This window comes from Mauremys reevesii, linkage group 14 (genome assembly GCF_016161935.1).
Source record: "Mauremys reevesii isolate NIE-2019 linkage group 14, ASM1616193v1, whole genome shotgun sequence".
NCBI lineage: Eukaryota > Metazoa > Chordata > Testudines > Geoemydidae > Mauremys > Mauremys reevesii.
In genome coordinates this window covers 42348382-42370967 of record NC_052636.1, presented here as the reverse complement: position 1 = coordinate 42370967, position 22586 = coordinate 42348382, and the positions used below count along the sequence as shown (strand labels likewise).

At 52.4% G+C, this 22586-nt stretch overlaps 1 non-coding gene across 1 annotated transcript; it reads left to right on the top strand.

Moving 5' to 3' along the window:
- Positions 1 to 22246: 22246 nt before the first annotated feature.
- TRNAV-AAC lies at positions 22247 to 22319 on the top strand. Its single transcript has one exon. It is a non-coding gene; the product is annotated as a tRNA-Val (tRNA).
- Positions 22320 to 22586: the final 267 nt, after the last annotated feature.

The window sequence follows — 22586 nt, the reverse complement described above, 5'->3', positions numbered from 1 at the left end:
TTAATGTTTCCTCACCTGTGCAGGGAGATCTCAGGATCTCTCTTTCCTCTGAACCCTGGAGGTCTGGGACGCATGGCTCTTCCCCTTGTTCCAGCTGGGAGATCACATCATGCTGGAAAACTAGAAAACCTGCTCAGATGAAAGAAAACGAAGGAATTCAGTTGATTTCATAAGACTTGGTCATAAAAAAACATTCTATTAATTTAACTTCAGTGCTTAGTGTGACCTGGTGGGCCAGGGGCAGTTCTCACTGAAAATGCCAAAGTTAGGGCAGGCTGAAAAAGGGAGAGCAGATGCTCCCAAAACTGCTGGTTAACACTGAAGTTAAACTCACCGACCAGTCACCAGCTGTGCTTCTGATCCCCCACATGGGTTATCGAGAAGCTGAAAAAAGAAATCACACGGCCCCCTTTATTCCATCCCAGTTCTCTGGCTCCTAATCAGCAGCGAGGTCCAGTACAGTGAGAGGTTATTTAAAAACTCTGCTCACATAAACAAAGTGTTCCTCTGACCCCAAAGGGTCAGCCACATCACCAGGTCAGTATAAGTTTGGATATTACCCGAAATTCCATCCTTCCAGCCAATCCTTTAGCATCTAAACTAAAGGTTTAAACGAAAGAAAGAAAGACGTTAAATGGGAAAGCAGTCAGATACATTCCAAAATTGATATATCAGGTTAGGTAATAATTGGAGATATACCAATCTCCTAGAACTGGAAAGGACCTTGAAAGGTCATTGAGTCCAGCCCTCTGCCTTCACTAGCAAGACCAATTTTTGCCCCAGATCCCTAAGTGGCTTCCTCAAGGATTGAACTCACAACCCTGGGTTTAGCAAACCACTGAGCTATCCCTCCCCCCATTCTTAGCAGTATTGGTGAGTTGCTGGCTTGAAAGTCCATCTGGAACACATCCACAGATTGGATGGGTCATTCAGTCCTTTGTTCCAGAGTTCAGTTTGTAGAGAGGTAGGAAGGGGGATTGCAGATAAAATGGAGATGATGCAGCTGCCCTTTATATTCCTTTTGCCATGTGGCTTGTACTTCCTGTGTCCCAAACACAAGATTCACAGCATGTGGCATGGAAAAGCCTTGGAGTTCTCAGTAGACAGGCATACCCTGACATGTCTTGCTGACTCAATAGGTGTATCCTTGGTCCTTTCCATGGGCTCATTGTACAGCTGATGACCCTCAATGGGCCATCAAACAGGCTAGGCAGTGTTGATGTCAATATGTCTGGGGGTGTCACCCAGAAACACTGCACAAGTCTGGAAATACAGAATCATAGAATCTCAGGGTTGGAAGGGACCTCAGGAGGTCATCTAGTCCAACCCCCTGCTCAAAGCAGGACCAAACCCAACTAAATCATCCCAGCCAGGGCTTTGTCAAGCCTGACCTTAAAACCTCTAAGGAAGGAGATTCCACCACCTCCCTAGGTAACCCATTCCAGTTCCTCACCACTCTACTAGTGAAAAAGTTTTTCCTAATGTCCAACCTAAACCTCCCCCTCTGCAACTTGAGACCATTACTCCTTGTTCTGTCATCTTCTACCACTGAGAACAGTCTAGATCCATCCTCTTTGGAACCCCCTTTCAGGTAGTTGAAAGCAGCTATCAAATCCCCCCTCATTCTTCTCTTCTGCAGACTAAACAATCCCAGTTCCCTCAGCCTCTCCTCATAAGTCATGTGCTCCAGCCCCCTAATCATTTTTGTTGCCCCCCGCTGGACTCTCTCCAATTTATCCACATCCTTCTTGTAGTGTGGGGCCCAAAACTGGACACAGTACTACAAATGAGGCCTCACCAGTGCTGAGTAAAGGGGAATGATCACGTCCCTCGATCTGCTGGAAATGCCCCTACTTATACAATCCAAAATGCCATTAGCCTTCTTGGCAACAAGGGCACTCTGTTGACTCATATTCAGCTTTTCGTCCACCGTAACCCCTAGGTCCTTTTCTGCAGAACTGCTGCCCAGCCATTCGGTATAGATATAGTTATAGATATACCCTACATATCTATAACTCACAATACAAAGGTGATACAAACATAGAAACAATATTATCATACTTGGCAAATCATAACATTTTCACTGACACCTTACATGGCATATCTAGCACGATTCATTGCAATTTTATCAGATTATATTATTATTTTATTATTAATATCAAAGTGTCTCACAATTCCATACAGTGTCACACTTGGTAAACCAGTGAATTCCCAGGACCAGTACCCCAGGTCCTTGAAGATGCTGAACACTATGCTTATGAGGGATTGAAATACCCACATATCTGCTGGGAACACAGACACAGACACTGTGTCAGTCTATACCCCTGTGTTCACTCTTCTAGAAAATTATGATCAATTTTGTACGCAGTATGGCTTGTGAGGTATCATTTGAAAACGCATAACCTACTGAATATTATCCTCCTGTTAAAATGTGTAGTAACACTGTATGTAAAGTTATGAGATTTTACTGTATGATATTACTGAAAAAGTTACAATTCTGGGGAACACCCACAGAGCAGTTCCTCAGAGACAGCAAGGCAAACAGCTGGTCAAACAGCCATTCTCCTGCAGGGGGAAGGTGTGAAGAAGACATTTACATTCCATCACAGGGACCTCTTGAAGCTGTTGTGGAAAACAACCACATGATTGATTTTGAATCAGCTCAGCCTGAGGCTCTTTTCTTGGTTAAAAGTGCACAGGGGACAACAGCTATTGGAATACTGACCCCCTGAGCTAAAAATCACACAAGCCTTTTAAAGCTTAAAACCCCAAACAACGACACATACGTTGCACGTTAATTTCCTTACTTGGAATATATTGCAAAATATGATGCAGGTCAAAAGCAAGCTGAACAATCAGTTTTCCATATTTGGCCTTTCCAGTTATTGTTATTACACCTGGTGATATGGGAGCAAGACTCTGCATGTCTCAAGAAATGTCACTACCAACCTAGGCCATTTTCACATGCTGGGATGCAATCAAGATCAGTGAGTTGTGTCATCTGTAATCCTGGGTGAGATTCAGTGTTCTGCTGCTGGAGATCCCCTGTCTGGATACCCTCAGCCAGCATTCAAGGACGCACCAAGTGTCTGTGTGAAAAGTAACCCTGGACCAGCAGCTCTGACTCCAGCCGCCTGCTTGTTACATCCCAAGCACTTTCTGGTTTGGGTAGAGAAGGCTCAGGGTTTGAGAGAAGGCCGGGGGTAGGAAGCTTCTGTTCATTACGCTGAACCTAACCCCCAGTTTTACTTGAGTAAAGAGGAGCTATTTGACATTGTGTGATACGGCTCCTGTGCTCTGTTCCCAAAGTGTTCTGCAGCAGGAGGGTCTCTGGTGTGTGTGTGTCACTGGCATATTCGGGTGATGCTGAAACAGGACAGGGTAGAGGTGGCATTGTGGGGCTGGCGTGAACCTTAACTCTTCATTTCCCCTTCCAAGAACGGAGGGGACAGGAACCCTTACCCAGCGAGGTCACAGTCTCATAGTTCTCCTGCATGACATCCCAGTAGAGGGCTCTCTGAGTGGGGTCCAGCAGAATGTACTCTTCCTTGGTGAAATGAACAGCCACCTCCTCGAAGGTCACCGGCCCCTGAAAGAGCAAGAGTCCAACACTTAGCACCTGATGCCCCACTCACAACCCCACTATTTGTGGCAGAGAGGAGCGAATCAAATGGAAGCTCTGGGTGGATCGCAGTCAACAGAGTCCCAGCCTGACCCCACTCAGTGTATCCAGCAAATACCAGGGTGAGGGGACGAAGCGAGAGCCCCTTGTCTCTCCCAGCAGATCCATCACACACCTACCAGCCATCGACTGATACAGGAGATGGAGCCCCTAGCAGGGTCCAGGGAGAGCTCCCTGGTAGGAAGCCCAATAGCCTCCTCATGTGAGGAGCGGGATATGAAGGGAGAGGCAGCTCCAATAAGCCTGACTCATGGGTGCCCCCTTCATATCTCACAGCAGCAGCTGGTTAGTGAGCTCAGACTGGTTAGTGAGCTCAGGCTGAGTTTTACCAGCCCCATGTAGGTGGGCTATTTTCTTTCTTCATAAATTAGGGCATTTCCACCTCCCAACCTCCTGGGTCTGTTCCTAGAATCTAGGCCACTTATTAAATAACTCCCAGCGGGTTTGCCACACCCTGGCCTCCTGCTTTCCCCACTCTGTGCATTTCCTGCCCCGCTCCAGCCTCCAAACCAGACTGTGCAAACCTTCCCATCTCCGGTGTATTTGCTTTCCCTCTCCTCCAGCAGGAACCCACCAGCAACCTCCCGATAATCCTTACCTGAGTTGGCTCCACTGCAGCCATTTCTCTTCCCTGTCCCACGCCAGGCTGGGATGAGCTGGAGCAAAACATGGACGTCATTCTGCAGCCTGTCTGGGGGAGAAGGGCAGTTGTGGGCGTTTCAGAACCAGTTTTAGTTAATTTCACATCAGAATTCCCCCAGGCCCTTTCCCTGCAGACACCCTAGATCCCGCCATGCTGGGAAATGCTCAATCTGTTTATTACAATGTAGATCTGGCCCCTCCTGCCAGGCTAAGCCCCACAGACACATTTTTAACCTCCCTTCTCCCACCCCTCACCCCCTAACAAAGTCTCTGAACACAAGGCTAGAAACCAAAGGAGTCACTGTGGGGGATCCCTCGGACACTGACCCCACGGCAGTCAAACCCCAGCAGGGGGAATATGGAGTCAGGAACTGGCTTTTCCTCTGTCTGATCCTTGTTTTGTCCACTGGAAAGTGGTTCTGTCCAGAGATGCAGCAATACATGTGTCTGGGTGGACTAGAGAGCTGGAAATCTCTCCCCACTCATTTCTACCACTGCCCCTTTCAGTCTCTCCTTCCCGTCCTCTCTCCCTGCCCCTCTGGCTGGGACAGTCCCATTCCTGCGGGCTTTGCTCTCCCAGGGCTGGATTTTCTCCTGGCAATTGCTACGGGGAGGAGAAATGAGGAGGGGCTGTTTGTGCAGAGTCACTTTCTTGCCAGTCCCCAGGACTTTCCCTGAGGTCTTTCAGTTCCCTGGAGACTCTGGCTCAGAATTTAGTATTAACAGGGCCCAGGGCTGCCCTAGGGGGCTAGGACCAGCTGGAGAAAGTCATCCCCTGGGCCAGGCAGAGAAGCAGCTTTAATTAAGGTCACTTCCCAGCACAGAACCCCGCTGGTGGAGCAGCAGCTGCTGAGCCTGATTTCCCAGATCACAATGGAGGCTGCAGCATCTGACCCAGGAAGCTGGACCCCAATATCCTGAGCAGAGAGGGACAGAGCGTTTGAGCAGCTTCCCTCCTTTAGCTCTCTGGGGAGAGCAGCTAATGAGAGCCCCTCCTCACAGGGAGAATTGCTGATCTCATTTGCCCCACTGTCCATCCGGAGTCACTCCTTGTCTTTCCATACAGTGACTCTGGATTAACAATGGTCTCAATGAAACCAGAGTTCAGAAAGAATGAGTCCAGAACGCTGTGGAAGAGACCATTGTGCGGCAGTGCTGACCCCCTTCCCACCTCCCTCATCCCCCAGATCCAGGACAAGGACTGGACAATGGACTGGACAATCTAGGACAATGGAACTGGAAGTTCCTGCAGTTTTCAAGAGGGGAGAAGAGCAAAAATCTGTGATTTCACCTCACAGTGTCTGATAAGTGGCTAGAAAGTTATCACAGTGACTGGGCCTGGCTAGGGAACGTCGGGCAGTGCTTGGAGCCAGGATTCTGGCATAAGCTAATCAGGGAGAAGAAGCGAGGTCGGGAGCAGCCCCCAGAGCGCCAGTCAGCCCCCGCCCCCTAGATATTCCCTGGGACCCAGCCCCCAGAGTCTGTAGCCAGGGACCTCAGATACCCCTCAGAGCCCCACCGGCCAGAGAACCCCCACCAGACCATCACTGCCAGGTTGAGAATCCCAAAGGGTGTCCCCCCCTCACCCCAAGAGACCCCAAAGCCAGACACCTCCCAAAGGGACCCTCCCACTGGGAACTCAGTCCCTCACTGCCTGCCTAGGATCCCCCCCCCCCGCCCTCCAGCAGGATCTGCCCTGCCCTTTGCCTGGCACCCCCTCCTCCCCCCTGCGGGATCCCCTGATGCTTTACAGGGGCACCCCCTGGCCTAGCGCCGGGGATTCTCCCACACACACTCTGCGCACTGGGCACGGCAGCGATCCCCGGAGCCAGCCGGGAAGCCCAGACGGAGCCCTGGCACAGCACCAGGCTCCCTCTAACCCCTGTCCCGCCTCCCAAGAGACGCCCACCCCGGCTGTTCTGCAGCCACCAGGCCCCAGCGATACCCACCTCCAGGACCCACAGCCTCAGGGCTGGGCACATCACACCCACCCCCAGAAACCCCAAATCTCCAGAACCCACCAACCTCACTAGGGTACCCCCGCCCAGCCACCCAGAGGCCTCCCCCCACCACAATCCCCTTCAGCTGCTATCTCCCCACAGCCCCACCCCACCCAGCAACACTGTTACCTCACAGTGCCTGAGAAGTGGATAGAAAGTGACCACCGCCCCCTGCTGGCCAGTCACACAGGCAGAGGGAGCCCTGGGGGATGTCTCTTGAACAGGAGAATGGAAGGCCTGGAGGGACAAAATAGGTAAGAAATGTTCATGCCTGTCACTAGCAAATAATGGCCACCCTGGATCCACCCCAGAGGTGGCTGCATCTTAGCACTGTGGGAATCAACCTCTCACAGAGGCCATTTGCCATGGGGTTTGGGATACTTCTCAACTCACACTGCACTCAGAGTGACCTCATCATCCCATGCCAGCTGGAGAAAAGAAAAGGGTCCAGCCAACTCTTCTGTAACTGGTTGGGAACCACTGACCCCCCAAACAGGGGGAGGCCTCTGGCTTTGATGTGTATTAAATATCTGGCTGGTCTCTTTCTTTGGCAAACATTTTAACAGAGGTAAAGGAGGGACCAAATGATTCACAAAGGAGTCAGGAAAGATGATCTCTGGGCAATTTCACCCCCTACAACATCCAGGATGGAGAAGAACTCAGGGCAACAGGTTCCCTCGAAGGAAGAAGTTGCTGGGATTTAGAAACACGGGGAACAGCCCCAAACCCGATAGGTTTTTTAACTGACATTTGATAATGACACAGAAAGAGGCAAAACCTGAGCTTTGAGAGCAACGTTCAGAAATGAAAGAGTTCCCAATCTGAGAGATTTTGGATCCATTTTGCAAATTATAGAGAGGAAAGTGGAAAATCAGAGGGATTTTATATCAGTTGTTGATAGGAGGTAAAATCTGAGTGTTTCACATCAATATTTGATAAATGAATAAAGAGGAAATGGGCAACATTTGCAAACATTTTATATCCAGGTTCAAGAATCTGAGAAAAGGTGTAAATCTGAACTTTTCTTAGTATTTTATAATTAGAGAGACAGGGGAAAAATCTCAGGGCATATTCAATTAGAAATAGACAACTAGAGAGCAGTGGGACAAATGTTTAGGGTATTTTATATGAATCTTTGAGATTTGCAAAGCAAATGTGTCACAAACTGCGTATTTGATAACATGAGAGAAAAACACCAAGATCTGAGGGGACTTTATATTGCTGTTAATGAACTAGTGGAAAAGGAGGACTGTTGGACTGGATTTTATACGACTGTCCAATACATAAACACAAAGTGATGGTTCCCCCCACCCCCACCATTGCCATGGGCAGCAGGGAGCCCTTTGAGGAGCTGATTAAAAGGGCAGGAGCTGAATGGTCCCTGGATAAAGGAAGGGGGCAGTGGGGACTGGCGGGTGCCCGGCAACTGACGGGGGGGGGCAACTGTGCTGGTAGTTAGGGGGCAACAACTGGGATTGGGAAACTGGGGTCTGGGCAGTCCCCATGGGGGACACGTGCGCCTCCCTTCCCTGCCCTGGCAGAGACCCGGCATCTCATAGAAGATCAGGGTTGGAAGGGACCTCAGGAGGTGTCTAGTCCAACCCCCTGCTCAAAGCAGGGCCAATCCCCAACTAAATCCCCAAATGGCCCCCGCAAGGAGTCAGCTCCCAGTCCTGGGTTTAGCAGGCCAGTGCTCAAACCACTGAGCCATCCCACCCCGACCCCAGGGGCAGCCACGTGCTGGGGAATGACTCAGGGCAACAATTTCCCACCTACACAAGGACAAATCGCTGCAGATAAAACGGGTGGGAAAATGCCCCTCACTAGAGAAGATTTTAAACTGACGTTTGAGACTCATGGGGAGAACGGGGGAAATCGGGGGGGACGGGAGAGCTGATCATTGGAGGGGATGGGGGGGAAATCGCCCCAGATTTTATAGCCCGTGTGAGACACTGAGCGAGAAAAGGGGCAGAACTAGAGAGAATTTGTATCGGGGCGAGAGGCAAGTGGCACAAACAGGGACAGGATCCAATTAACACACCTCCCCCCTTCGCCCGCCCGCCACACCCCCCCCCCCCGGGAATTTCCTGGCTGCACAGAGACAGTTCAACCCCCCCGCGTCCCACTGACCTTCCCCTCCCTACAACTCCAGCTTCTCCCCTCCCTGCCTGACACCCCCCCATCTCCCCCCACACCACAGGGGACCCCCCCACCAGGCCCCAGTCTCTGTCCCCCAAATCCCACTGGGGCTGAGGCAGCTCTGAGGCTTCTCCCAGTTCCCCGGGGCAGAGTCACTTTCCTGCCCAGCCCCAGTGCCCCCCCCCCCGGGGTCTCTCACTCCCCAGGGGCTCCGTGGGAGGCTGGACACCAGGGATGCAGGACGGCAGGAATGGGGGTGACAGGCCTCCTGTTCCTCAGTCTCACGGCGGGACCCAGGGGGCTCGTCGCTCTCCGGCTCGGGAGCGCTGGGAAGACCCGACCGTGGAGGGGCCGTCGCTGGGGGGGGGGGGGGCCCGCGCAGGCGCTGAGCACGTCCTTATATCACTTCTGTGGCGGGAAAAGTGCTGAGGAGATGGAACGCTGAGGGCTGGTTTTGGCGGGAAAAACCGGTTTGGACTGGTCTGAGCCTGTCCCTGATGGTAAACAAGTCCTCTCAGAGATGGAGTCAGGGGTCAATAGTTCATATGCTCCAGATTGGATCTTATTTTAAAGCCAGTGATTTACCTCATAAACATCTTATTAACCAACTAATTGAACATATTAAACAGTTTATACTTCTCACACCTCACAATGAGATAAAAAAAAGAACACAGACAAGCCTTGTCAGTAACAGCTAATGTCCTAACTGGGAAGCACGTGAGCTTGTTGCAGAGCTGCTGCTCAGGGACAGGAATCTCCTGGCACCCCAGCCTCCAAAATCACTCAGGCTGCACTTTCTGCACGACTAGGTGCTGTCTGAGGGGGGTGGAATTGGTGGCCTCTGCTGCGGGTGATGGGAATCTCAGGTATTTAAAGCCATGGCCTAGAGGAGGGAAGTGCCTAACTCCAGAGTCTGCAGCTGCCTAGGGCCAGGGCTGAGGATTTAGAGTCCCTAGTGCCGCCGTTGCAAGGTTCAAGCAGGCTCAGCCCTGGCATTGCCACCCCTCCTGCGGCTAGTAGCTGCAGCTGGCTAAGGCTGGCCTCTGGGAACTGGCCCCATGGCTGTAGCCAGAGAAGCTGCAGGTGGCTCTGTGACTACTGGGGCCATTAAGCTAGAGCAGCTAAAGACACTGGAGTTCACCTCAAGGAACAGAGGTCACCGGTAGGACAGGAATGTCAAGGGGAGCAGGGAAGGAGGGAGCAGGTCAGGCTGGCAGAGGAAGCTTCCAGTTGGGTGGGAGCATTTCCAAAGTAGAAAGGAAACAAGTATGGGGAGAGGTGGTGGTGACCTGGTAACAGACTAGCATGTAGATGGGAGCAGAGGAAGAGAGGCTGGTGGCTTCAGATTCCCAAGGGCTAAGTCCTTACTTTGGGGAGATGGTGTTTGCAGGTGGCTGGCTCACATGGCAGGATGGGGGCTGAGGGGGGGATCTGTCAGAACTGATCAGGTATCTGCTGGCTTTAGAACTGTGAGCTGAGACTAGGACCACGTGCCGTGACTGGTGACATGGGGGGTACTGGAGACATGGCTAGAGAAGGTCTGAATGAGGAAGGAGATAAATCTGTGGGGAGTTTCCTTGATCACTATGAAAGTCCTGCTCACTGTGGACACTGGTAAACCCACATGGGTGTACAGCTCAATAAGAAAACCCAGGGGCTGAGGGAGCTGTGTATGGCAATGCGTACAGTCATGGAGAGGTGTGTGATCAAAATGAAAAATGTCTCTGAGGTTCAGTAGCGGGTATGCTATGGCACCAATGGCACTGCCCCACCAGGCCCACACTCGGAGTCCACAGTGACTACATACGGCCTACAAATATGTTTGGTACCAGGACCCACAGAAGGTTAATCCGGCTGATTGCCTGAGCACTATTTCAGCCCCACATTTTTGGGTGGACCTCCCACAGTGGGAGCTGCAGAGCCCTCCCCAACACACACACACACACACACACACATATCCCTCCTGGTGTTGGGAGGAACAGGAGAAAGAACAAAATAAGCAAGAGAAGAAGAGAAAGGAGGGAGGGATGGATGGAGGAAAAGGTGAAACAAAAAGGAGAAACCCCAATGTCTCCAGTGATTCTAAGGGACAAAATCCCAGGTGCGCAATAAAATTCTGCCTCCTTAAGCTTGTGTTTTCCATGCCTAGAATTCAACTGTCACCACATGGCTCAGACTGAACAGGTTTTACACCTCCAGGAGGCTCTTACCTTCTAAACAGGGACGGCTGTTTTCTAGTAAAATCACTAAAAGGGAAGGAGAAAACTCGAAAGAGGTTCCTCCTGGCGCTCACATCCGTGAACCCGAATACTCTCTCAGTCCTCAAAGAGAGACCTGGAGAAGGAGACTTGCTGAAGCAAAGCCACAGGGGTCTCTGAGGTTTCCCTGGCCCCTCGCCCTGTCCTGCCTGGCTGATGTCAGCATCTCTCTGTGAGGTCACCACCGCCCCACCACCTTTGACCAATAGTCTGAGGTCCTGCCAAAGGCCTTTGTGATGTCACTGCCACACCCCTCCTTGCTGTGCCAATGTCCTACCCCTGGCCAGGCATTTTGGAGGTTTGAGCTACTCCCTGTGGATCACCCCACTCAAGGAGCGTTCGTTCTAGGCAGCAAGCCGGCTAGACAGGGAAACATCAGACGCTGCTCCCAATGCTACACTCAGTTTTTCAGAAATTAGTCGACTTTATGGCCAGAAGAGACCATTAGAGCATCTAATCTGACCCCCTGCATATCACAGGCCTCCTGTAGGACACCATAGCTACTTTTGGGGCAAACACATTCCAGAAAGGCATCTGGTCTTCATGAAATGACATCAAGAGATGGAGAATCCATCACTTTCCTTGGTAACTTGTTGCTGTGGTGAATCATCCTCACTGTTGAATATTTGTGCCTTTGTTGTAATATGAATTTGTCTCTTTTCACCTTCCAGCCATTGGGTCTTGTTGTGCCTTTCTCTGCTCGATTAAAGAGCCCTTTAATACCCAATCCTTTCTCTCCATTAAGGCACTTCAGCACTTCAATGAAGTCACCTTTCAATCTTCTTTTGATAAGCTAAATAGGTTGAGCTCTTTCAATAGCTCACTAGAAGGCATTTTCTCCAGCCCTAAGAATAACTGGAGGCACTTTGCTGCCCCAGCTCCAATTTCATTGATGCCGTGTCACCTCCTATGGCATTATTGACATAATCTGTAACTGTATAGATCACCGTTGCGACCACTGTTCTATATTCGCAGCCAATATTGTAGAAAGGCTGTTGTGTAAGGGGTCTATGGAGCGGTTCTGACTGACTGATTATAATTATGCTATCTCTAACTGTGTATCATTTTTGTAGTTGATGTTATGAATATTGGCTCTATGCTGCCTGTATTTCAAACTTGTGCTCTGCTTCCAGGGAACACCCCAGCCAGACAAGTTGGTGTCAGTTCTGCCTAGCCTGCTTGATGGCCCATTACAGACCATCAGCTATACAATAGACCCACTGAGAAAAGGCAGATACGCCTTGTGACTCAGCAAGCTATGCAAGGACCTGCCTATGGACAGAACTCTAAGGTTTTTCTATGCCATGTGCTTAGGGAGATGTATTTTCCCTGCCCTGGTTCCTCGCTGACCCAGAGAGAACAAAGGAACACGAGAACAGAAACCTTCCCCCACAGATTTGAAAGTATTTTCTTCCCTTATTGGTCCTTTGGGTCATGTGCCAACCAGGTTATCTGAGCTTTTTAACCCTTTACAGGGTATTTTATGCTACCCGTAGCCAGTGGTGAGCTGCAGCCGGTTCGCACGGATCGCGTGAACCGGTTGTTAAATTCAGAAGCCCCTTTAGAACCGGTTGTTCCCGGAGGGACAACTAGTTCCAAAGGGCTTTTAAATTTAAGAAAAGCTGTAGCAGCTCCTGCCCTTCCCCAGCCCCAGCTCACCTCACTCCGCCTCCTCTTCAGAAGCTTCTGGCTTCTCCTCCCCTCCCAGGCTTCCCGCGAATCAGCTGTTCGCGCGGGAAGCCTGGGAGGGCTGAGAAGAAAGCAGCGGCTTCCTGCAGGTGAGCTTGAGCTGGGGCGGGAGCGGGATGCCAGCGGGAGGAGGGCTCCAGGCGCTGCGCCGCACGGCGAGGTCGCGGCCGGACCCTGGGGATGGGCGCGCGGCTCCTGCTTCCCGGGTCCAGCTGTGACCTCGCCGGGCAGCGGAGTGGCTCCTGCCCGGCCCCAGGTCCAGCCGGGCGGCGCAGCTTCTGCCTGCCGGGTCGGGTCCAGCGGGGAGCGCGGCTCCTGCCTGCCCGGTCCGGGTCCAGCCGTGGGGGCTTGGCTCCTGCCTGCCTGGGTCCGGGTCCAGCTGGGGCGCGGCTCCTGCCTGCCCGGGTTGGGTCCAGCCGGGGTCGGCTCCTGCCTGCCCTGCCCCGGGTCTGGGTCCAGCGGGGCGGCTCCTGCCTGCCTGGCCCCGGGTCCGGGTCCAGCCGGGCGGTGCAGCTCCTGCCTGCCCGGCCCCCGGGGTTGGCCCCGGGTCCAGGTAGAATGGTAAGGGAACAGGGAGGGTGTGTTGGATAGGGGGCAGGGGAGTTGTGGGGGGGAATGGATTAGTGTCAGAGCGGTCAGAGGGCAGGGAACAGGGGGATTGAATGGGGCAAGCGGGGAGGCAGTCAGAAAGGAGAAGGGGTTGAATGGGGCAGTTAGGGTAGGGATTCCAGGGACAGTCAGGGGACAGAGAGAAGGGGTGGTTGGTGGGGGTTGGGGTCCCTGGGTGCCATCACGAATCAGAGAAGGGGTTGGATGGGGTGGCAAGGGGCAGTCGGGACAGGGAAGGGGGTGGATAGGGCATGGGTCCTGGGGTGGGGGCTGTCAAGGAACATGGCGGGGGTTGGATGGGGCAGGAGTCCCGGGGCATGACCCTCATGGGGTGAGGAGGAGGGAACCGGTTGTTAGCATTTTGGCAGCTCATCACTGCCCGTAGCTATACATTTATGACACCCTGTAAATAGCAATCTGCAGAATCTGATTCTGAGAAAGGGCAGGGTGAAGGGAAGTGGCTTCAGCAGATTTACTGAGCATGCTCAATGCACCATAAGTAGCAAATTCCTACACACAGCAGTTACTCACACTACACCTGAGGCAGCATGAGGCAGGGGCTCCATCGCTGTCCAGACCCCACCCAAGAGCAGATCCCCAGGGGCTGCGAGACCCTCAGCTTCTGGGACCTGTGTGTGGAGTCTCTCTTCTGCCCCCCCAGGGCTGACCCTGGGATCCCTCTGGCCCCTGGTGCCTGCAGCCTCTGGCCACTGCTCCAGCCCCTTCCTGGCTCCTTCAAGCCCAACCCAGGCTGCAGCTGCCACACTCACCGGGCCAAGGACTTTCTGAGGTGGGAACTAGCCCCATCTCTGCCAAAGCCCCGCCCCCAGGAGCTGCCCCACCGCTAGGCTGTGCCAGAGCGCCGCCCCAGGAGCTGCCCCACCTAGGCTGTGCCAGAGCCCCGCCCCAGGAGCTGCCCCGCCTCTCGGCTGTGCCAGAGCCCCGCCCCCAGGAGCTGCCCTGCCCCTGCTCTGTGCTAGGGCCCCGCCCCTGCTCTGCGCCACAGCCCCGCCCCCAGGAGCTGCCCGCCCCCAGGCTGTGCCACCGCCCCCCCCCCAGGAGCTGCCCCGCCCCCGTGCTGTGCCACAGCCCCGCCCCCAGGAGCTGCCCCGCCCAGTTTGGTTTGTTTTTTTGCCGGGGTGTGTGTGTGTGTGATCCAGATGGAGTTAGAAGAAGTTGGGCTGCAGAGGCTCAGGGAGATTGAGGGGAACCCCCTGGGTGTCCCAGTGTTGGCCAGGGATTGTACAGCACCTAGCGCAATATGGGGTCCCAGAGCTGTAACTAGCTATTTTTGCACTCAAAGCAAGAATATAAAAGTGCCTCCCCCCACTGTGCCACCCAGCCCCCTTGAAACACCTCCCCAGCGCTGCCCAGCCCTGTGGAAACAATGTCCCCAGCACTGCCCGCCCCAAAGAAACAAACCCTCCTTCCCCAGCGCCGCCCCACTGAAACAGGTGTGGGCCAAAAAGGAAGGTTGGGGGGAGGGGGAAGAAATGGCACCCGTAGGGTGACCAGATCACAGCAGTAAAATAGGACCTGCCCCCTCCCCGCTCGTCCCCATCATCACACCCCTCTTCAACCCCTAGCTCCCCGCTGGCCTGCTGCGTTCCTCCTAGTCAGTCCCCCACCCACCACTCGCCTCCTTTCACCTCCTCCCTCCCCGGCCAGAAACCCCCAACCCAGCCCCATGAGCCCCAGCAGGCTCACAGCACACCACAGTGCCCACCAGCCACATGCCCACCCCCACCCCACCCACACGCCCGCCCCCCAGTATAAAGCCTCATTCAAAGACCCAGGGGTCACCATATTACTGCACACAGCAGTCACTCAGTGCAGTTGTAGATAAATCTCTGCATTATGCATTTTTGTATAACTTGCCTATGACTTTGTATTGAACCTTGGTAATATGTTATAGGGGGCCCCTAAGGTAGTGTAATTAAGGTAATAGAAAAATGTCTTTTTGCTAGAAGTAGAATAAGATCTTCCCCCCACTTTGTAATCAGTTGCCCTGTGGAGTGAATGAGGTGGGACTGAGGAAGGCGTGGAAGGCAGCACCTCCAGACAGCTGCACCCCTTGGAGAGGGGCTGGGAGCCCGACCAAGGCCAATCAGACATGGCAAGTGGGCTGGCTAGAGAAGAGCCAACACACTGACGGTCTCGGGGGTTAGGAGCAAGCACCTTCCTGTGGGAACCCCCTCTGTGCAGCACTGGGACAACCCCCAGCCCAGAGAAAAGCAGCAAAAAGGACCAACAGACACAGTCCCAGATTTTGAATCTGAGAGATTTGCCCTCTCCATCCGCCGACTGCAGCTGACCTCCTCACCCCCCCCGAGTATGGACCCCCCAGGGGTCACTATATTACTGCACACAGCAGTCGATCATTGCAGTACCAAATACTGAAAATGGCGCCCCCCCTCCATCCACCGACTTGTCGCTCGCCTCCTCACCCCGCCCCAAGTATCAGTGGCAGCAGGTTTGTAGAAGTTTTGGTGGTGCCCAAACCACTCAGAGCCTGCCCCCCCCCCGAACTCTTCCCCACACTTGCCTAAGGCTCTGCAAGGGAGTTTGAGTGGGGGGAGGAGGTCTGGGGTGCAGGCCCTGGATTGGGGCAGGGGATTGGAGTGTAGGATAGTTGAGAGGTTGCGCTCTGGGATGGAGTCAGGTGCAGGCTCTAGAATGGAGTTTGGGTGCTAGATGCAGGCTCCGGGCAGGGGCACAGGGTGGGGGTGGCTCTAGGCACCAGTAAAGTAAGTAGGTGCCTGGAGCAGCCCATTTGCAGGCGGCAGCCGGCAGGGATCCAGCCTGGGAGCTGAGAACCAACAGGAGCCCTGGGAGCTGTAGTTCCTTGGTTAGCTCCTGCCTATAGCGCCTGCCCTGGAGCAGGGAAATAACCAAATTTCCCAGCATTCTCTTGGCTGCTATCAACAGGAATGGTTGGGGGTGGGAGTATAGTAGCTGAAACCTCATGCTGCAGCTTGCTGAGAATAGAGAGGGGGGTGGCACTGTGAATGGGGAACAAGTGTGCCCAAGGAGTAGGCGGCTTGGGCCCAGAAGCAGCAAAATTAATCAAACATAGAACTGGTTCTGACTTATTTACTTAGCCTTAAAAGAGAACAACAAGGACCTGAGTCTCCTCCCTGTCAATAACTCCCTGCTCAGCTAATCAGGGTACAGACTGAGAACGGGAGGCTGAGGGTTCTCACCAGAGAGCCCAAAGGATGGCCCAGGTCACTGGTGGGGATCACTGCCCGAGCACTAGTTCAGCCCCACATTTTGAGCACTCTCCCGCAACACACACCCCTCTCCTGGTGTTGAGAGGGGAACAGGAGAAAGGACAAAAGGTGAAACAAAAAGGGCAACCCGCAATGTCCCCAGTGATTCTAAGGGACAAAATCCCAGGTGCAGAATAAATTTCTGCCTCCTTAAGCTCGTGTTTTCCATGCCTAGAATTCAACTGTCACCAGATGGATCAGACTGAACAGGTTTCAAACCTCCAGGAGGCTCTTACCTTCTAAACAGGGACGGCTGTTTTCTAGTAAAATCACTGAAAGGGAAAGAGAAAACTCGAAAGAGGTTCCTCCTGGCGCTCACGTCCGTGAACCCGAATACTCTCTCAGTCCTCAAAGAGAGACCTGGAGAAGGAGACTTGCTGAAGCAAAGCCACAGGGGTCTCTGAGGTTTCCCTGGCCCTTCGCCCCTGTCCTGCCTGGCTGATGTCAACATCTCTCTGTGAGGTCACCGCCTCCCCACCACCTTGGACCAATAGTCTGAGGTCCTGCCAAAGGCCTTTGTAATGTCACTGCCGCACCCCTCCCTTGCTGGGCTAATGTCCTGCCCCTGGCCAGGCACTTTGGAGGTTTGAGCTACTCCTGTGGATCACCCCACTCAAGGAGCGTTCGTTCTAGGCAGCAAGCCGGCTAGACAGGGAAACATCAGACGCTGCTCCCAATGCTACACTCACTTTTTCAGAAATTAGTTGACTTTATGGCCAGAAGAGACCATTAGAGCATCTAATCTGACCCCCTGCGTATCATAGGCCTCCTGTAGGACACCATAGCTACTTTTGAGGCAAACGCATTCCAGAAAAGCACCTAGTCTTCATGAAATGACATCAGGAGATGGAGAATCCACCATTTTCCTTGGTAGCTTGTTCCTGTGGTGAATCATCCTCGCTGTTGAATTTTTGTGCCTTAGTTGTGATATGAATTTGTCTCTTTTCACCTTCCAGCCATTGGCTCTTGTTAGGCCTTTTTCTGCTTGATTCAAGAGCCCTTTAATACCCAATCTTATCTCTCCATTAAGGCACTTCAACACTTCAGTGAAGTCACCTTTCAAACTTCTTTTGATCAGCTAAACAGGTTGAGCTCTTTCAATAACTCCTAGAAGGTATTTTTCCAGTCCTCAGAACATTAGGTGGCTCTTTGCTGCCCCAGCTCCAATTTCACAACATCTTTTTCAAACGAGGACACCAAAACTGGAGGTATTCCAGTATCAGTCTCACTGATGCCGTGTCACCTCCTGTGACGTTATTGACATAATCTGTAACTGTATAGCTCACCGTTGCGACCACTGTTCTATATTTGCAGCCAATATTACAGAGAAGTGGTCGTGTAAGGGGTCTATGGAGAGGTTCTGATTGGCTGATTATAATGATGCTATCTCTAGATGTGTATCATTTTTTTAGTTGACATTATGAATATTAGCTCTATGCTGCCTGTATTTCAAACTTGTGCTCTGCTTCAGGGAATGATACCTTTGTTTAATTGATGAAAACATAAACTAAACACTTAGAGGATTGGAACTGATTTCAGCTGATGGACAGGTTTGCTAGGTTTTTATGCATTTGGACAGCAGAATGTTGAGTGTTCACATTCATTTCAAGCATCCTCGTATGGTGGAGCTCCTGAACATAATGGAGAATGGAAATGAAAATGTTTTTCTTTAAGAGGGCACCTGGGTTTGAACAAAGGACCACTTGATCTGCAATCAAACACTCTACCACTGAGCTATACCCCCATTACAATAGGAGTATGGAATCATGATCTCCAGGACTTTGAAGGACAGACCCTGCTTCATCGAGCTCCTTTGCCATTCCCAGACCACAGGTGGTTTTAAAAATGGGGGTTGATTAAACTTCTTAAATGTGGTAAACACCACAACATGCACATCCACCAATATAGCTTCTCCCCATGACAGAACTGCCACCTCCTGGGGAAGTGGATTGACTACACCAACAGGAAAACTCTCCCCCCCTCAGCATGGAGCAGTGGTTCTCAAGCTGTGGGTCAGAACTGCAAAGTGGGTCGTGACTCTGTTTTAACGGGGTCACCAGGGCTGGCATTAGATTTGTTGGGGCCTGGGGCTGAAGCCAAAAGTCTGAGCCCCCCAACCCAGGGCTGAATCCCTCAGGCTTTGCCCTACCCGCACTGGAGCTCAGTCTTTGGCACCCCCCCGCCCCGAGTGGAGGGGCTTGGTCCCTCTTTCCAGGGCTACGTATTAAGTTATTTTGGCAGAAGGAGGTTGCAGTGAAAGGACGTTTGAGAAACCCTGGCATAGAGCATCTCCATTACTGAGCTGCAGCAGCATAGATTCACTGTTTGAAACATTGACCTGGCCTTAGCCTCTGAATATGTCTAGGCTTGGCTCCTATGGCACTGTTGTGATCAGAGCCTGGAAGTACAGCCATGGAGACACCACACAGCAGCCTTGCCTAGCTGGCAAGGATCAAACCTTCACAGAAAGACACCCATGGTTTTCTAGCCCAGCTACCTAAGGCCTCAGCCACAACCACTTAACACAGGGGCCTTTCTACACTCTGGTTCTGTTCTCACTGAAGGGTCATTACAAATTGTTTGCTCAGACCAGCTTCCCCAGCACACTCACTGCTGTGCAGCTCTGTACGTGTGGCCATGGCTGAACAGCAAGAATTCCTGCCCATTTCCCTACTGTCTGGAGCATGATTAGAGTGTGTTTGTGGTTAATGATGTTGCTGTAGATTGTTCATTCCCTGCCCTGGCAATTCAGACAGTCCCTTTTCCCGTTGTACTTCCAGCACCTCTGTGAGTCCAATAACAGAGGCAGGTTTTCTCTGGGCACTGAGATTTTTGAGGGCGTTGGTGGCTCCTTTCTTTCCTCACCCTGGAGTAAACTCAACTTTTTATTCCACCCTTGATGACTCATGGAATAACAACAGCAGCATGAAGAGGAGAGTGAATATCTCACTGCCAGGGGGAAGGTGGATGCATTCCCTCTGTCTGACCATTGCCATTGCAGGAGAGAAGGTTTCAGTGGAATCAGGGGCGGCTCTAGAGCCCAGCGGGGCAAGCACCCGCCTGGGGCGGCCCTTTCCCAGGGGGGCGGCAGGCTGGGCCGGTGGACCTGCCGCAGTCATGCCTGCGGGAGGTCCACCGGAGCCCGGGACGACCGGACCTGCCGCAGGCATGACTGCGGACGGTTCGCTGGTCCTGCGGCTCGGCTGGACCTCCCGCAGGCATGACAGCGGCAGCTCAACCGGAGCCGCCAGACCAGCGAACCGTCCGCAGCTGCGGGAGGTCCAGCCGAGCCGCGCGACCAGCGGACCCTCCGCAGTCATGCCCGCGGCAGGTCCGCTGCTCCCGCGGCTCGGGGGCGCCTCCCGGGCATGATTGCTTGGGGCGGACAAATTTGTAGAGCCGCCCCTGAGTGGAATCAATGCCCTGGCTCAGACAATAGACACAGGGAGTTTTTGCTGTTAATGGATCTGTGCAAAGGAAATTGTGTGTCTGTGTGAAAATGAGGAGGGATATGAAATGCCCACATGGTGGTGCCTAAGGCAAAAGGGAACCCTAGAGGATTAGAATAGGATAAGTTCTCAAGCAACACGTTTCTTACTTTGCCCATCTGTTAGGTTTGATTATTATCTATGGAAAGATTTTGCCATTGGGTTGTGTTTTTACACAGAAATTGACATTTACCAACAAATACGTAATTCTGCCGGTGGTGAGTTTAGAGGGACACACTCACTCTTCCCACCCCCCATGCCAGGCCTGTGCTCTCCAGAATGTCAACTTCCCACAGAGCTGGGATCCTTCCCTCATCTCCCCCCAGACCACTGCCCCACCCCCACTTCTGGGGTCCCCTCCCAACACTGTCCAACTTCCCTGCTGGCAGGATCCCTTCCTATTTATTTCATTTCCTGCCTCCCCTCTGAGCGAAAGCTCTCCATTGTTCCCACACTGGGAACTGAACCCCGGCCACCTGGGTGAAAACCAGGAATCCAGATCACGAGCCCATAGGGGACTTGTATAGTCAATAGCACCTTTACACATTCACACCCAACAATTCAAAGTAGCCATTCAAAAAAACTTCAAAAACAGACTTCAAAGAGAAATTGCAGAGTTACAATTGATTTGCAAACTTAACACCATTAATTTGAGCTTGAATAAGGACTGGGAGTAGCTGGCTCACGACAAAAGCAATTTTCCCTCTCTTGGTATTGACACCTCCCCATCAATTATGGGGAGAGGACCACATCCACCCTGACTGAATTAGCCTTCAACACTGGTTCTCCCCTTGTACGGTAACTCCCGTCACTTCATGTTCCAATCTATATTTATGCCTCTATCTGCAATTTTCACTCCATGCATCTGAAGAAGTGGGCTTTTTACCCACGAACGCTTATGCCCAAATAAATCTGTTAGTCCTTAAGGTGCCACCGGACTCCTCATTGCTTTTAATTCTAAGCTGATCTTAACCCTTTCAGTACCCTTACAAACTTAGATGCTTCTCACCACAGGCTGGCTGGTGGCTTTTCAGCCAGGCTCTCCCCTTTCATCAGCTCTTCAGTTGCTTGGTGTGGGGGTGTCTGTAGATGTAGGTGACAGAGAGAGATAAAGCCTGGCAAATGTCTCTCCTTTTATCATGTCCTTTCTTCCCTCATGGCTTTGCACCACCCCCCTTCAGAGTCAGGTGAGCATCACTGCGTCTCTCCAAGCAAGTCTGAGCAATTCCCCTGGGGTGTCCTCATGCAGGTGTGTCATTGCATTGTAGCTCCCTTGCTGGACAATGGCTGTCGATGGGTTGTTTGACACCCTGTCCGGGTGTTGGTTACTTTCCTTGCTGTTGCCACTGGGGAGCTAATATTTGGCTGACTCCCCGACCTTGCAGCACAGTGACAACCACACTGCACAATTCTCATAACTTCATATGCATGCATGGTAAACATCTATGGGTAGAGAAATGACTTTCAGCAGATCATAGCCTTTCCCTGATACCTTACAAGTCATGCTCTATATGTAGGATCTCAATGATATGAAAATGAGGATTATGGGGGTTACAGCCGCTCCCCCAAAGGTATAGTATGTCACACTGAGATTCTATTTTCCTTTGTTCTGTAACAGCATTACAGGGATCAATGACTGACCAATGACATTTCCAAGTGCTAAAATAGCAAGCGATGTCTGTCTCTCATTAGCCATCAGCGACTGAAGATGTGGTTTAATGAGCCGGAGTTTCAAGGCGAGGTGGCTCTGTCCACTGCCTTCCGTTGCGCTGCTGGTCCCCAAGTCCCTGGTGGCCAATATGTGACGCTGGGAGAAGAGAGTGGGGTGGCAAGTGGCGGCAGGACTTCTGCCACCAGGGTCTAGCTGCCCAACTTCCTCCTGGTACTGCTGGCCCCCCGTCACCTTCAGGTAACCCAGGAACTGAGGCAGAAATAGGGCGAGGAAGCAAATAAAGCCGAGCAAGGACGGCAAAAGTGAATCTTGTCTTCATGGGCCGCTCAATGATGTCCTTTTTCTGTGCCACAGCTGACAACAACATCCCAGACAGAAAAGCAGGAGGCCAAAAAGAAACCGAGCAGCTGCTGAAGTAGTTCAGTTGGGAGCGTGCTAGACTAACAGGCTCTTCTATCCCCCTTTGTGCACGGGTGGGATGTTTTCTGAAAGTGCAGCAGTTCCTTTAACTGCCACGAGTCCCTCATTTCAGGCTATGCAGCAGGAAAAGGCAGCATGGGCTTCTGCACCGAGTTGGCCCACCTGACCTTTCATTCTTCTCTTGCTCTTTGTCAGCAAGGGGAAGAAAAAGAAGCTCTCCCTCAAGCTGGAGTCACAAGGGCGACGTAAGGACGACTTCCTGAGTGCCCGCTCCAGTCCTCTGCTCTGCCAGCTGACCTATTGAAGGGCTGCCACCACTTTCTCCAGGTTTGTCCATCGGTCTGTGCCAGGGTGAGTAAGAGCCAACCAGATGGAGTTTCTGTAGTGTAGTGGTTATCATGTTTGCCTAACACGCAAAAGGTCCCTGGTTCAAAACCAGGCAGAAACATGCTGGCTTTGTTTTCCCAGATTCCCCTTGCTGTTCAGGAAGGCCTCCTCCTTCTCCTATTGGCCTGTCCTGGGATAACTCCAACCCTGCATGACAGAGGTGCTGACAGCAGTGGAGAAAGCACCTTGGCATCAGGCTGGAGAACCTAGAGGAGTGCGTGTCACCTTTTGGAGGCTTGTGGCTTGGCCTCCTCTGCTGTTGGAGGTTGGCCGGTGGAGGCCGGCTCTTCCTGCTGGCCTCCTCTGCGTGACTTGCCAAAGGAGGAAG